Here is a 14,663-nt window from a genome sequence, read left to right on the forward strand (position 1 = left end):
GTTTTTGTCCCTACCAGGAATCAGAAAGGTAGGTCGTTAGCTCCTGCAAGCGATTCACGGTAGGCCCTCGTACGTAGAAGCCAGATCCTATATCAAATCGGGCTCAGCTGTTGGGCTGAGTACATACACACACAGGAAGTGCCATGATTTATTGCGCTTGAACAGGTTCGAACTCTGTTATTGGGATTGGGAGCACTCAGGTGTTCGGCTGCGGGGTAACTTGGGATCAAGATCTGTTGCGCTTCTCTCTCTCTCTCTCCCGAAGGGCCCCAATGATTGTGCGTGAAGGGGTTTCAGGAAATGAGTGCAAAAAGTTACGAATATATCTTTTGTGAATCGAAATGTCGAAAATGGAAAAACTGGCAGTCTAAATGGCAGGAGGTTACAACGGATGTCGTAAGGGCTGTTCTTTTTTTGCAGTAGCCGATTATTGCGAGGAGGTTCATTCGCTTGAGGTAGTCTTCCAACCCGTACATTCTAAGTAAGATTAATCACCATGGGAATGGCACTTCTGTAGAAGCACAACGATTCGATGGCCCGGAAACGAAGAAGGTCAGAGCAGTTTCGGTTAAAGGTTTCAAATTGATAAGTGGGAAGAAATATAGACATTGTGCGACGCATAAATTATGGCCAATTGAAGCTTGTTGAATAATAATTATGCAAAATAATTTTATTTGACTACAGCGCCACTAGCGTTCTAGTACTTATGCTTCTACTGTTTGAAGGAACCATCACAGTAACCCAGAAAATATTTGTTATTATGGCATAATTTGCTTCCTTGAGTCGATATCGAGTCGTAGAACATCGACTCATGGCGATTTGACTGTAGAATTACTGCTCAGTGCTCTTGGATGTCATCCCATCAAAAACAAAGCAATTAAAAGGAATCTGATTTGTTTCTAATTTTTGTGATACCAACTTTTATTTTTTTTTTAATTTTTATTAAAGTGATTTTTCTTGTTCGAATCAGAGTTCATCACTCTCGATATTTTCAGTAGTGGCTAACAAAAAAGCTACGGGATTGGCACTATATTTCTTTCTTTCCCCGATGGGATGAATATATCTCACTGAACGATAGAAATGGGGACAGTTTTCCTATATACCTTATCTTGATAACTATGTAAACAAATTTAAAAATCTGAAGGGTTATGTACAAGACACGACCGTCTAACGTAAACTACGTAAAACAGTTTGGGGTATTGAAGAGTGTTAGTCATCATCATTTAAGATAATTCATTCGATTACACTGGCTCAGAACAAAATTTACGTAACTTAAAATATGAAAATTGTTGAATACCGTCGTCGGTGGCTGGGGTGACATTGGGTTAGCGCCCTCACCGACAGTCTGGACGTCGGATAACAAAATCGTTCAAAAAGGGTTCTTATAATTCATCTTGTCCTCAGATATATTAAATCTATTCCATACGCATTCTATGTACATAGTTGAAACAGTGACCCATTCTCACCCCCATTTGACCCATTGTCTTCCCTGACGACGGTACGATGAATTGAATTTTTCACTTTATAAAGTCAAGTGGTAGAAGAAGCCTTTGGGCAGCACCCCCTTTTTCTATCCGCAACGTTTATTATTCGAAAGCGTTCCAACTTTATTTATATAATATCTTTATTTGTTGTTCATCACTAGTGTTGTAATATATGGGTGGAAATAGTGGAGTATGGTTATTGATATGGAGAAATGCTACTTTGAAATAAAAAGCTCTATAATTCACATTGGTAAAAAATTTGACAAATTTTTCGAGTGTGCTCATAGATGTGTGACATAGAAAGTCTAATGACGAAATGTCAGATGATCAAGAAAAAAAATGATGAATGATGTCGATCCGAACGACTGATGATGCATCACTAGCATCACATGGTCATGATGACCCAAGTAGCACAAGTTGAGCAAATCTGGTAAACGAAAGTTTGAGCAGAAAGATCGGTAATTTTTCATTGCCGCTTGGTGCGTTTTTGCTTTACATTTGTTTAGTGCATATATTTCTGAGAATAAATGAAATGGTCCTTTTTTATTCAGATATTTCTCAAACTTAATGTGAGGCCTCTTTAGATTGAGGTACCGCTATTTATACCCTTCAAGAAATGGCTTATACCAACTCTCAACTCAACTCTCAACCTCAATCAGTTTCAGCTTCAATAATAAAGGGGATAATACTGATTTTGACCATGCGTCGGTACTGAAGTTCGAACATATTTTTGCATCTTATTATGAGTTCTGAATTCGTTTTTGTTCAGAGATCTACAGAGAGATATTTCATTGCGATTGGCATTTCTTCGGAATCTTTCCTTTACACAGAGCTCTAATCAGTCTGAGGGATCAGCAGATCCACCAAATCCGCTTCTTTCCTAATTAATCATCCATAATTAATCGCTTTGAAGCTTGGAGATTCATGTGGTCAGCTTCGGAACCAGCCTAAGATTGAGCTACGTTTTTATAATTTACTCCATTGACTCCATCCAAAAGATGCAAAAGATGGGTCATCTAAAAGCAAATTATCATCCGAACAGCACACATGTTGAACAAAGATCACGGCAACTTATATGTTCAGTCACACTTAGGTTTCTGTAACCAGTTTCACTTGCCTTGTGCTGCTTGTTCCATACTCTTCCGACCATCACTCATAAGTATTGACAAGAATAGTGAGAACTAGAGCACAGTGTGGTTGATCTTACTCTGTAATGTATCACGAAAGGTGTCTACCCAGCATTACAGGATCCGTTAACTGCCTGGCCATTCATCCCTGCGGCATGGGTCGCCTGACACCTTGGCATTCGGGATTAAGGACGTCATATTGTCAGCTTCAGTGTTGTACTGAGCCTGGTGATATGACCGGATTTACACCGTTACGCACTACTAAATTAAAAGTGTTGTGTAGAAGAATATTTGTTGTGCTGTCTTGTTCAGCTGTTCGTTTTGTCCGATTCTCCTTAGATGAAGAATAATATCTACATTCGTCAAGATGTGGAGGAGTCGGGTAAAATGGACAACTGTGGTGGTCTGATATTTACTGCATAAAATTCCGTTACACTGCAGTTTATTTCAACTCATTTTTATGTTCGCAAAATTATAACAAAAGAAGATATTTTAAAGAAAGCAGGTTGATCAACTGAGGAACATCGGACAAAACAGGCAACTGATGGAGGTGTCGTTTTCTAGATATCCTTTATTGGATTCAGTGGGCATTATTACAATATACAGCGCTGTTGAATTTAATCTTCTTTATTTCCGGATGTTTTATCTAGTTGTTTATCCATTATGTGAGGAGTATCGGTCTAAATGAACAACTGACGAAGGCTGCACAACAAATATATCCCTAAGAAGTTTGTGTAGACATTATTTGATTATGACAGTAGATTCGCATTCACTCAGAACTCTGTTCCTAATATTAGATGATGTATCTATTTTTTAACATAAAGTGGGGAAAATCGGGCAGAACAGACAACATTGTACGTCCGAAAATGAGGATATATCCTCCATTCGGTACTACAGACATTATAATATTAGTACCAAATTTGCTTGATATGGTTGAACTAAGTGTGATTTCTTTATGCTTTTAACATATTTCTCATGAAAATAGGGGAGAAAAGTGTTAAAGGGACCTCTTGCCGAAGTCTGACCAACAGGAAATCATCACTATTCGATTCTACATATTTTTGACGTTCGGAAACGCTATTTTATCGAGCATTTATGTAGCGGCCTTGAATTAAGTGCCATTTGGGGTCTCTTTTTTTCCCACTGCGCGTGTGGGATGTGGTCACGAACCGAGTGTTTTAGCGTCAAAATGTTGATCTTGTGTTCGCTAATAAATTGAAAATGAATGAATGTTAGGAAAGATATTTCTACAAGTATTTTTTTCTCCCCAAATTTTTTTCTTCCCAATTTTTCCAACTGTTTCAAAGTTATTATTTTTAAAAATAAATACATTTAAAAAATAGATGGAAAGTAAACTTTCATCACAATACTTGAACAAAATTGATCAATGTTTCGCTTCAAATGAGGTGAAGCTTATTCAGCTAATTCAGTCGTTTCCATAAATCAGGAAATATGGCAAAAAGCTACATTTTCACACAAAAACACAAGCGAAAATGTTACTCTCTGGAAAACGGTTTATTTTTTTCAGCCTTGGCGTAAAGGAACCGTTAAATTTCAGCAGACCAAATCACCCCAATTAGCGTTAAGGTCATTTCATCAACGATGCTAATTTTTTCAGCTACCATCGTGTACTGATTTTGCTGATTTTACTTTGTTCTGCTTCACTTCTTCCTCCGGCAATTTGTCCTGCTCTCGTCGGAGCCGATCCGTGTGCCGGACTCCTACCAAGCTCCTTGCATCCTGTGTGAGTGTGTTTTTATTATTTTAATGATGACTTTGTCGGTCATTTGTCGTTTCTCGTTTCCCGAGGAGCGCACCTTGACCATCGAACCGGTGCGGTGTGGGAACCAAGTTGGAAGTCGGGCAAAGCGCGGCAACATTTCTGTTTCGCAGAAGCCAACAGGAAGCCATTCGCATCCCAAGCCATACGATGCGATGGGATGATGCTTCGGTAAGGCGTTTCCAGGTAGTGGCCAACCAGACGCCTGAAATGCTCGACGTTTACACAAGTAGTACACCTTCCTTTCTTCCTTCACGACACTGCACTGGAAGCAGCACGACACAGCCGTGCCAAAGCAGCCAAAGCATGAATGAATGGACGAAATGGGAGGATTGCATGTGCTGGGGCATAAAATTGAAGATAAACACAATCGGAGGATGATGACGACGCGACGACGGCGACGGAGCATAAAAGTGCAATTGCCACGAAGGTACGTCCCGAACTGCTGCCTGCCCGCACGTTTGGCGTCACCTCGCATCGCATCGGTTTGTGGCAACATCTTCCTTCGCTGATTGGAAAACAAAACCCAACGCCCGACGTGACGGGGCCAGACGCAAGCGAAAAGGCAAACACTCTCGTGAATCTTAATTATGTTTGGTCATTAATAATGCTAAGCTGGGTGCTTCCAGGAACAGACCGGAAAATTGGGACTGGTTGGCAGCGAACGAGTGGCACTCAACGGAATTGTTTGGAGATTAATTGAATTGGCGAGCTAATAATTAATTCAATTATGTGTTTAAACGGTTGATGGACTCCTTGAAAAAAAAAATGATTCTGTCGCATAGGTTATTTGTTGCATTTTAATAACATGCTCCTGTATCAATCGCATTCGCTTAAGAGGAAATTTTGACTTAATGTGTATCGTTTTTCTTTTAATGTCATACGTGGTAACTTCTGGAAAAAACAACAAAAAATTGGTAATTAAACTATATAAAACGACCGATTGTGATTGATTGAGGCACGATGAGCGGCAACCCTATCTATGAAATCCGAATAGAAAAGAATAACTGAGGCATATTGAAGGATGTTCTGAAAAGTTTGAAGAAAATTGTTTCCGAAGCCAAATTAAAACTGTCGCATTTATTTAAATGGTTCAGAATAAACAATTCCTCTATGTAATTCACATATTGCAACAAAAAAAATGGTCACAATTGTCCGTTACTGTTGATGCTGAATTTGTACTTTTTGACCAGTTTTATCTTGAAATATATTTCCAGATTTGTAAAGACTGAACTAAACCATTCACAAGTTAAGGTAGATTTTAAACCTCAAAGCCAAGTCCTTGGTTCCAAAAACGCTTCTTTTTTATAACATTACATAATACAGGTAATCTTCGATATAACGTACCCCCGATATAACGTACACTCGATGTGAAGTCACTCGATATAGCGAACATTTTCTCCCGTTATAACGTACACTTTGAAAAATAATGTTAATTTGGGTAGTTATTACCAAATAATTAACTAAATTGTTATGATCATTCATGTAGGGATGACATTATTGTATAGAGTCTAATTTTATCAGCTTCTTCTTCTTCTTATTGGCATTACATCCCCACACTGGGACAGAGCCGCCCCGCAGATTAGTGTTCATTAAGCACTTCCACAGTTATTAACTGCGAGGTTTCTAAGCCAGGTTACCATTTTTGCATTCGTATTATCATGGGGCTAAGCACGATGATACTTTTATGCCCAAGGAAGTCGAGACAACTTCCAATCCGAAAATTGCCTAGACCGGCACCGGGAATCGAACCCAGCCACCCTCAGCATGGTCTTGCTTTGTAGCCGCGCGTCTTACCGCACGGCTAAGGAGGGCCCCTTCTATCATTTTATCAGCTAGAGGCATTAATTACTGTTTTCCCCAGTTGGCCTATCCTCAGAATTCTCCCGAGGTATGGACTAATATCTAGTTGATATTAGTCAAAGTCAGAATTGGAATTTCTTCGGTGATTTCCGGAGGGATTTCTTCAAAACTTCTTCCAGAAATAAATTCAGTAATTCATTCGGAAATTCTTTCAGGAATTCCTTCGGAATTTCCCTGGGACATTAGGTCAATACTTCCACATTGAATTATTTCTTTAATTTCTTTCAAGAAAATACTAAGACCTCCGGAAATTCCTGCAAGAATTCCTTCGAAAACTTAAGCAATACTTTTAAAATTATTCCAGGAATCTCTAAAAAAAATCTAGAATAAAATTCAAAGAAACTCCTGGGGAATTTCTAAACGAATTTGTAAGTGTTGTTTATGTTATGTGATGAGTGTTGCCGAGAACTTCATGAAAATGTTTTCTAATGCGTGATTTTTTTTTGTGAATGGCAGGTGAAACTCGTCTTTATGTATAGATTTTCCCAGTACTTAAGCAACTGCAGTAGAGCTGGGCATGTTTAGCCTCCACCATCATATAAGACCGCATCCAACCACTCACCATAGTCCTCCAACCCAACACCAAAGGGCCAGAAGCACCTTCGTTAAGTAGTCATCAAGGGGTGGCGTAATTGGGTCGACACTACGAGACGAGGTGACTGACCTGGAAAAGGAGGTCATGACCCTGGGAAGCGGTCACTATTCCAAACAATTTCGATGCGAACGGATGTTACAAAGCTACCAAAGTTGGATGTTGAAGAGTAGAGAAGAAAGTATGTGGAACAAGAGAAGGCGTTGAGGACAACCCCACACCCCACTGTTTTTGGGTTGAAAACCCCCGGCAAGAACCACCGTCATTGCCTGGTTCCGTAGTCGGCCTAATGCGGCATTGTTGCCGCCGCGATAGTCGATCGGCCTTCGTATTGGTCGAGTTGCAACGAAGCAAGGGGCGAGGAAAATCCCCAAGCCTCCCCGGCGAGACCACCGGTAAGCCCACAGCGAACATGGTTGCTCGCTGCCGGGTCGTCGGCCACATAGGAAACGATGGAAGAAGAGGAAGGAAAGGAATGGAGTGATGCAGTGCTGCCAGGAAGAGGGGCTCTAAAGACAGGTTAACTAGCTTTAAGATAGAGTGAAGACAGATGTGAATAAAGTGTCGCAAAGTGAAGCTCTGTGGTTTTCCCTGCATTTGATTGCGAGTCTTCCCTGTCCTGTGCTGACCCTGAGGCCATTGGTTTAGAGAGTCTCAGGATAGCGCTGGGCATACTTACCCGATAATTACAAATTTCTGAAGGATTTTTAAATTGAGCTCCTGAAGGAACTTCAGACATTCTTAGATTTCTCCACGAATTTCTTTATGCATTGCTTCAAGATTTCCTTCGGAAATTCGCCCAGGGATTTCTCTGAAAAAGCCTTCGGAAATAAATCTAAAAATCATTTTTAAATTCCTCCTCAATGTTTCTTCGAAAATTGAAAGAATGAATTTTGAGAATTACTTCATAATCAACCTCAGAAGTTCCTTCGGAATTCAAAACTTCCTCTTGTAGTTCTTTCGGAAATTCTTCGAACTATTCATTTTGAAATATATTCATGAATTCCTTTTAAACATTCTCCGGAAATACCTCCCGAAACTCCTTTAGAAATATCTACAGAAAATATTTATTTGATTCTTCCGGATATTTCTTCGAAAATTCCTAAGGGGCTTCGTTCTGGAATTCCTTTACAAATTCCTTCGAAAATTATAAGGGTTTGAAAATTCGCCTAAGAATTTCTTCAGAAGTTGCCCCAGAACTTTTTTTTGCTTTTTTTTGGGTTCATTTAAGAGTTCCTTCAGGAATTCCACCGGAAATCCATATGAAAATTGTTACACAAATATGTAAAAAAAATCTTCAGACGATCTTTCAAAAATTCCTGTTAGCGTTGAACTTAATTCCAAAATTAAAAAAAGACGTAGGACTTTCTAAAAATTCATTGGATTCTGTTTTTACACGATTTACATCTTCTCAATTTTGCATTCGTCCTAAATTAGGGATGCGATAACAAACATTTTCCTAACGAAACGAAACGAAACGAAATTTAAAACATCTATGTTGATTCGAAACGAAACGGAACGAAATCTAGATTTATTTTCGAGACTTCGAAACGATACGAAATCAAGGTCCGTTTGATTCGAATTTTTTCGAAACGAACCGTTTTTTTTTTTCCGCGGAATTTTTATTCAATTCAACATTACATATGTATGCAATTCTGATTTATTTTTTTCAAATTCAAATAACTGCTTTGCGATCTATACAGTTATAGTAACAGAAAAAGCAGTCTGTGATAAATCGGTGCGTTCTCGTTTATATACCATTGGCGATAAGGCAATACCCCAGCATTTGTGCCGCTTCATCGTGGAGTGTGTGCTACAGAATCTGTTCAATTTTATATCAATTTTATTTCAGTTTACCAGATAAAAATATATTTTTTCCTTTTCTCAAACAATAAAATTGTACCAAAAGGCTATCATTTCCTACAAAATTAAAACTTTTTATCCATATGAAAGGAATGAACTTGAGCGATGCAACCAACAGCGGCTTTAGCGCCACTCTCCGACAGGAGAGACCACTGAGGCTTGTTACATTTCCCGGCTAAGACCCTATCTAAGGGCGGTTAATAGAAAGCTCAAACACACACGCGATCAATAACACCATCCCAAACGTAGCTAAATCCTCAAGAGTTCTTCATCAATGAACCCGAAGCTTCAATGAGAGGGCAGGGATAAAATTTGTGGAGTGTTTAAATAGACGACTAAATAAAAAACCTCAAATGACGATCGGGTTTCGTTATCAAGCAAAGCCAATAGGAATTTTCAGTATGGTACATTCTACGTGTATTCAATTTTGCCAATTGGTGACGTCACTCCTATCGGTTCAGATCTTATAGACAAGACAATATTTTCAAAAAAATTAACGGTCTGACCTTGTTTCTGGTACCAGTCGATTTCTGCGGAGGGTCGGGATTCCGTGATTCCTCACATGCAGCTCGGTGGCGACGATGGATCGGAATTTATTCGCTGAATACTCGGTCGTTACCCCTATTGCAACGCTTCGCCTGTTGCGGTCATTCGACCCCTTCGGTGGTTCTCAACACGAGGTGGCAGCACGTGTCTTTCGATGACGTAGAGAGCGACTAGGGTCGGTGTAATGGCGGTATAATGAGGCGATTCGCAGAGGGGGCGAACGGTTGATGATGACGCACTTGTTGGTAACTAGATGACGCGATGCCACACCGCACGTTTCGTCTGCACGATTTTTCCGATGGCGGTCTTACTGGGCGGATGCAACGTCACGCTAGCCGCTCGAGCACTAGAGTGTACCAAAAAACAGTTTTTCCGCTCACTACTGCACACAAGTTGGGTGGTCGCCGATTCTCTGAACCAAAGAAAAAACCCACGTTGAAAGGCGGGTTCTGTGTACCTGTTCAACGATTGATTAGTCTCTAATCATGCTTTGTCCAATACGACTACTATTCTTACCTGTTCTTGTTCTACTATCGGGCGCGAACCGAGAATAGTAAGCGTAATAACCGACTTAAAATTTGCCCTAAAGTAAGCAAAGCTATTAGGATCTATTTAACATTTGGGTATTCGAAAACTAACCATATACGGCAATATTTCCTTCACAATAATCCGCTATTTAGTTTGCCGTAGGAAATAGCTACTAATTTTCACGTTTTGGGACACAATTTCTAGCTTTAGGTCACAATGGTCTGCTTGGCTCAAAAACTAGCACAAAAGTGATTTGAGGTACGCGAAGGGCATTGTTTCACCAGATTTTCCAACACAATTACCTTCGAACATAACTTTTTGAAGAACGCAATTTATCATCCTTGCCATTTCACTTCACACATAAGTTTCTTCTATGTTGTCTCTTTCCGCCTATATTAAAAATTCCCAATAGAAACTTAGTATAGTGGAGGACAAATAAAATTGAGTTTTTAACATTTTTGGAGCTAGAGTTATGAGATCTGAAGCATGGAGCTTAAAATGATACTGATGGTTCCAAAACCGTTTTGGAAGCTTCTTTTACTCGTGATGTTCAGACATTTGGTCAAAATGCACCAACGAGGAAGATAAAATCGTTACACATATGGTCTTATATACAATCAGCTCGACAAACCTAGTATATGCGTTTGTGCATATGAGGAATGCAAAAATTGACAAGCTTTCATCTTCAACCGACTTCAACTGAGTGCAAGAAACAGCTGCTATGGACAGTATGAGCCGATCATGTCCTTACAGTCAATTTAGGATTAGGAGAGGAAAATTAGTTTGACACTCATTGTTATAAGAGACTAAGGAATACTCTGAATCTCCGTGAGCGCCACGGGAAAAGAATCGTTGGTTAGTTGAAAATGTATTTTTTTTTTTAAACTAATTTTATTTGCTAATTACCTAATACATGCATTCATCTCTTAGACTAGGTGTTCCGTGTTTTCTTAACACTATCATCCTTATTTGCTATGTTACGCTTTTAGTTATTATTAATACATTTCATTTGCCTCTGGCAGGTAGAATTTTTCCTCTGGTTGTATTGAACCATGTAGCAATTACAATGTTTTCAACTTAAACTAAACTTAACCTATTTTATACTAAGGGTAGAAAATGTAATTCATGTGAGTAAGCGACTAAATATTTATTGTAAACTAAGTTATTTTGAAAACTCAAAGACGAAAACTTTGTTTCAAATCAATCCAACGCAAAATCAATGTGCTTCGTTTCATAAGCGTTACAACACGATCGATTCTTCATTCAATAATTTTGTGCTCTTCAATGCAGACATTATTTTTTTCACTTCATGTTCTCCCGCACTAGCTGGTGTGATCAGCATCAAAACGAGCAATCGCACACTGATTAAATAAATTTATTCTCCGCGAGGAAGATTTTTTTTAGTTCCCGTTTCATCGCACTAGCTACATGTGCATGATCAGCATCACTGTATAAACAAATTTCTATTCACATTTTTTTTCACTTCGTGTTATCCGGTACTAGCTACTGTCCCGTGACCAGCAACAACACGATCGATTCCGCACTCATGTTGTGCAAATAGTCAAAAATATCAAAACAGAAAAAAAATTGGATCTGTATGTATTTTTCTATGATTCGCTGAATATTGTGGAGTACCTTTAATCCTTTGAACTTTTTATACGTACTTTTAGGTAAAATCCAAATAGTTGTTTGAACAAGAAAAGGTTGAATTTCGTTTTTTCTAAAGGCCTTCTCAACTCTTAAACGGTGCCTACCCACTCGCCTAAACCTCGTTTGCGACTGATAGCTGACTGAATATCTGATTACATTTACACTCAGCGCATGACGTTTTAAATAATGAGTCAGATCACTTAGGATAGAATAGTTAAAGATACTTTTCGTTTTCTGTTAGACATTTCTAACAAAACACTGAAGACGTTTTGTAGAAGAAAACTAAATACATACTAGACTCAGAATGAGATTATACAGTAAGCGTCAACATAGAATTTGCATAATTTGTATACATAAAGTTTTTAAAACAGTTTTATGATTTTGTTCAGCGGCGCAGCCAAAATTTTTGATAATACACGACTTGACAAGACAGCATGGTTTAAGTTTGAATTTGTTTCGAAATTCCGCGGAATTCCGTTAAATTTCGTTAAAGCTAGTTTTTTCAAGCGAAATTTTTAAAATTTTACGAAACGCCATGCTCAAATTCCGCGAAATTCCGCGGAATTTCGTTTCGAACTACCTGAGACGAAATTTTTCGAAATACCGCATATTATTATTTAATCAGACTAAGGCCGAAGTGGCCTGTGCGGTATATAAGAGTCTTCTCCATTCGGCTCGGTCCAAGGCTACACGTCGCCAAATACCGCATATGCTTAGTCCTAAATATTTAACTCAAATTAATTACCATGTGATTTTTCTTTGAATTATTAAGGATAATGAAACGTGTTGCAAAGACTTCGGTGGCAAATTGCAGTCACACGATTCAAATCACGAGCGAAAAAAAAATCGTGTTAAAACAGAATCCTGTGTACTCCAGAAATCCCTTTAGAACTTTCTCCAGCAAATTTTACAGAACTTTCTGCAGGAATTTACTTAGGATATTCCTCAGTTTTTTCAGCAACTCTTTCAGAAATTTCTTTAGAAACTCTTCTGGAATTTTCTTCGGAATTTCCAGAATTTCTTTAAACATTTCTGAGGAAATTCCTTTAGCATGTTTTTCGTTAATACCATCGAAAAATTCTTTCGATATTTTAGGAATTTCTTAGTGAAATAGTTTGGAAATACCATTTGGAGTTTCTTGAAAAATCCCTTTAGGGAATCTTTGACTATTTCGTTGAAGATTCCACCAAATTCCTTCAAACATTATGTTGAAAATTGTCAAGAGAATTTCCGATGAAAAAATCCTACATTTCTCCAGAATTTTATTCAGGAACTTCTCTAGAAATTCCTTCGGAAAATTTGAGTGAAATTGTACAAAGTTGGCGTGATATCAGATTTTTTTCAGAATAATGTTGGCGTATATAGGACTACAATGAAAATATTCAATTTGGCGAGTAACTTGCCTCATCGTGCTTTAGTTTCAATCCACCAAAGATCGCGATACTCAATAAATTAATATTCATGCACACAGTGCCACGAAAAGCAAGCCTTGTGTTTCCTGTGCCTGTTAGCCTCTTATTTCCTATAGATATAAAATGAAAAATAATTCTAATAATTCTAATTATTCAGTTCTTCGGGTTAATTTTTTTAGCAACGAACAAGTTTGTAGGAATTGTTCACAATAAAAGTTGTTTCACACTGCTAACTGAGCCTTCTATATAAAAACATCGCCCATAAAGTACATAATAGTACAACATTTAATCAGTGTAAAATAAGGATGATTACTTATGCTTTGATATAACGTACAACTTTGAAATCGATATGTACGTTAAATCGAAGTTTACCTGTACTTAGAACTGAAATATTTCAGCGTCGCAGAGTAGTGTTTATTAATTAAATACCACATGTGGTTATTAGTAACGGTATTTCAAAGGCATTTTTTCATTTAAGCATTCAAATGAAAATTTGTCTTTTAAGCTACTGCTAAGAAAAGACGAGAAAAATTGCCACCCGAAATTTTAAAATCAGGTACGTTGGTGAACGCTGCTGAATATTGGTCACGTTGGTCAACAAAAGAATTTTGTCATGTTCAAGAATTCGGATGGTGTTATCTGTTAATTGAGTTCTGCCAAATCGAACCAAGCCTGACTGACTTGTAATAAAAAAAAAACAAGTAAAGCAAAAACAAATGACTTGCGTGAATGTGATATTTTGATCGTAAAAGTAATACGGAAATCATGTCACATCATATGGCAAAAGGAGTGCCAAGCCAATTGGCGTCTGTATCTGAAGATTGAAAAAGTAGTCAAAGGGAATCAGAAGTCAGAAATAATTGCATCCAAAGAACTCTCTCAATCGATCAGAGAAGCCAGGATTTACTTCAACTTACACTGCCTGTAACCGCATAGTTGTCCCATTTTTGCTGGGTTTCCTATTCATGTGGAACAGTTATGCGATTACAGGCAGTACAGAACAATGTGACATCGCTTACAGCACAGCAACCGGATCTTAATGACGGCCGACTTGCCGCCATCAAGCCACAGCTCGTTCAAATGCTCCTCATCAATTCATCGTCGGTGATTACATTAATTGATGATTTGTTATTGAGCAGCTCGGATCGATCTATCAGCCGCAACTTGGGCTTGCGAAAACTTGCTCCCGTGGAAGTTTTGCAGACCGTTCAAGCGTCCATCGGAGCTCCTCCAACACACATAATATGAGATTGAGAACCCATTATTTATGAACTTTTTCCTCCTTGGGCTTGGCGGCAAATCCGTTTGCTTCTGATACCGGTGGTTGTTGTGCAATTATCCCCTTCTCATCATTATTTATGGGACCGCGCGATACGATCCAAGCTGGTTGGTGGGGGGCCTTCAGGCACTTCCGCTTCTGCCTGCATAGCTCCAATGGCGGGGACGATGTGAAGTCGTGTGGCTCTTGTCTTGAATTATTTCGAAATTGGTTTAAACGAGGTAGCGCTCGGGACGGTTTTCGGGTTCAACCGTGAGAGCGAATTTGTTGAAATGCGAAGGATCTGGGATATGTTCCGAAATTCGATGATGATCGCTCGTTGAAATGATTATGGGCCGAGTCTTTTCTGGTACCGTTTAATCAAGGTTTTGCAAGAGCCATAAATTACTGTTATCGGTCTAAAGAACAAGCATACAGAAGTGGTATTCAGCTGCAGATGTTCCATTCCGATGTTTTCCATCGTGTTGTAGTAATTCATTCGACCGAGATCATGAAAGCAGCCCAAGATGTGGCGTAAAATTCATAACCACGTTCATCTC

At 38.7% G+C, this 14,663-nt stretch overlaps 1 protein-coding gene across 11 annotated transcripts in view; it reads left to right on the plus strand.

Moving 5' to 3' along the window:
* The window catches only part of LOC134213257 (toll-like receptor Tollo), a 444,443-nt gene that overhangs the window by 213,555 nt on the left and 216,225 nt on the right, over window positions 1-14,663 (plus strand). The gene's annotated exons all lie outside the window — the stretch shown is intronic.

This window comes from Armigeres subalbatus, chromosome 2, assembly GCF_024139115.2.
Source record: "Armigeres subalbatus isolate Guangzhou_Male chromosome 2, GZ_Asu_2, whole genome shotgun sequence".
In the NCBI taxonomy this organism is placed as follows: Eukaryota; Metazoa; Arthropoda; class Insecta; order Diptera; family Culicidae; genus Armigeres; species Armigeres subalbatus.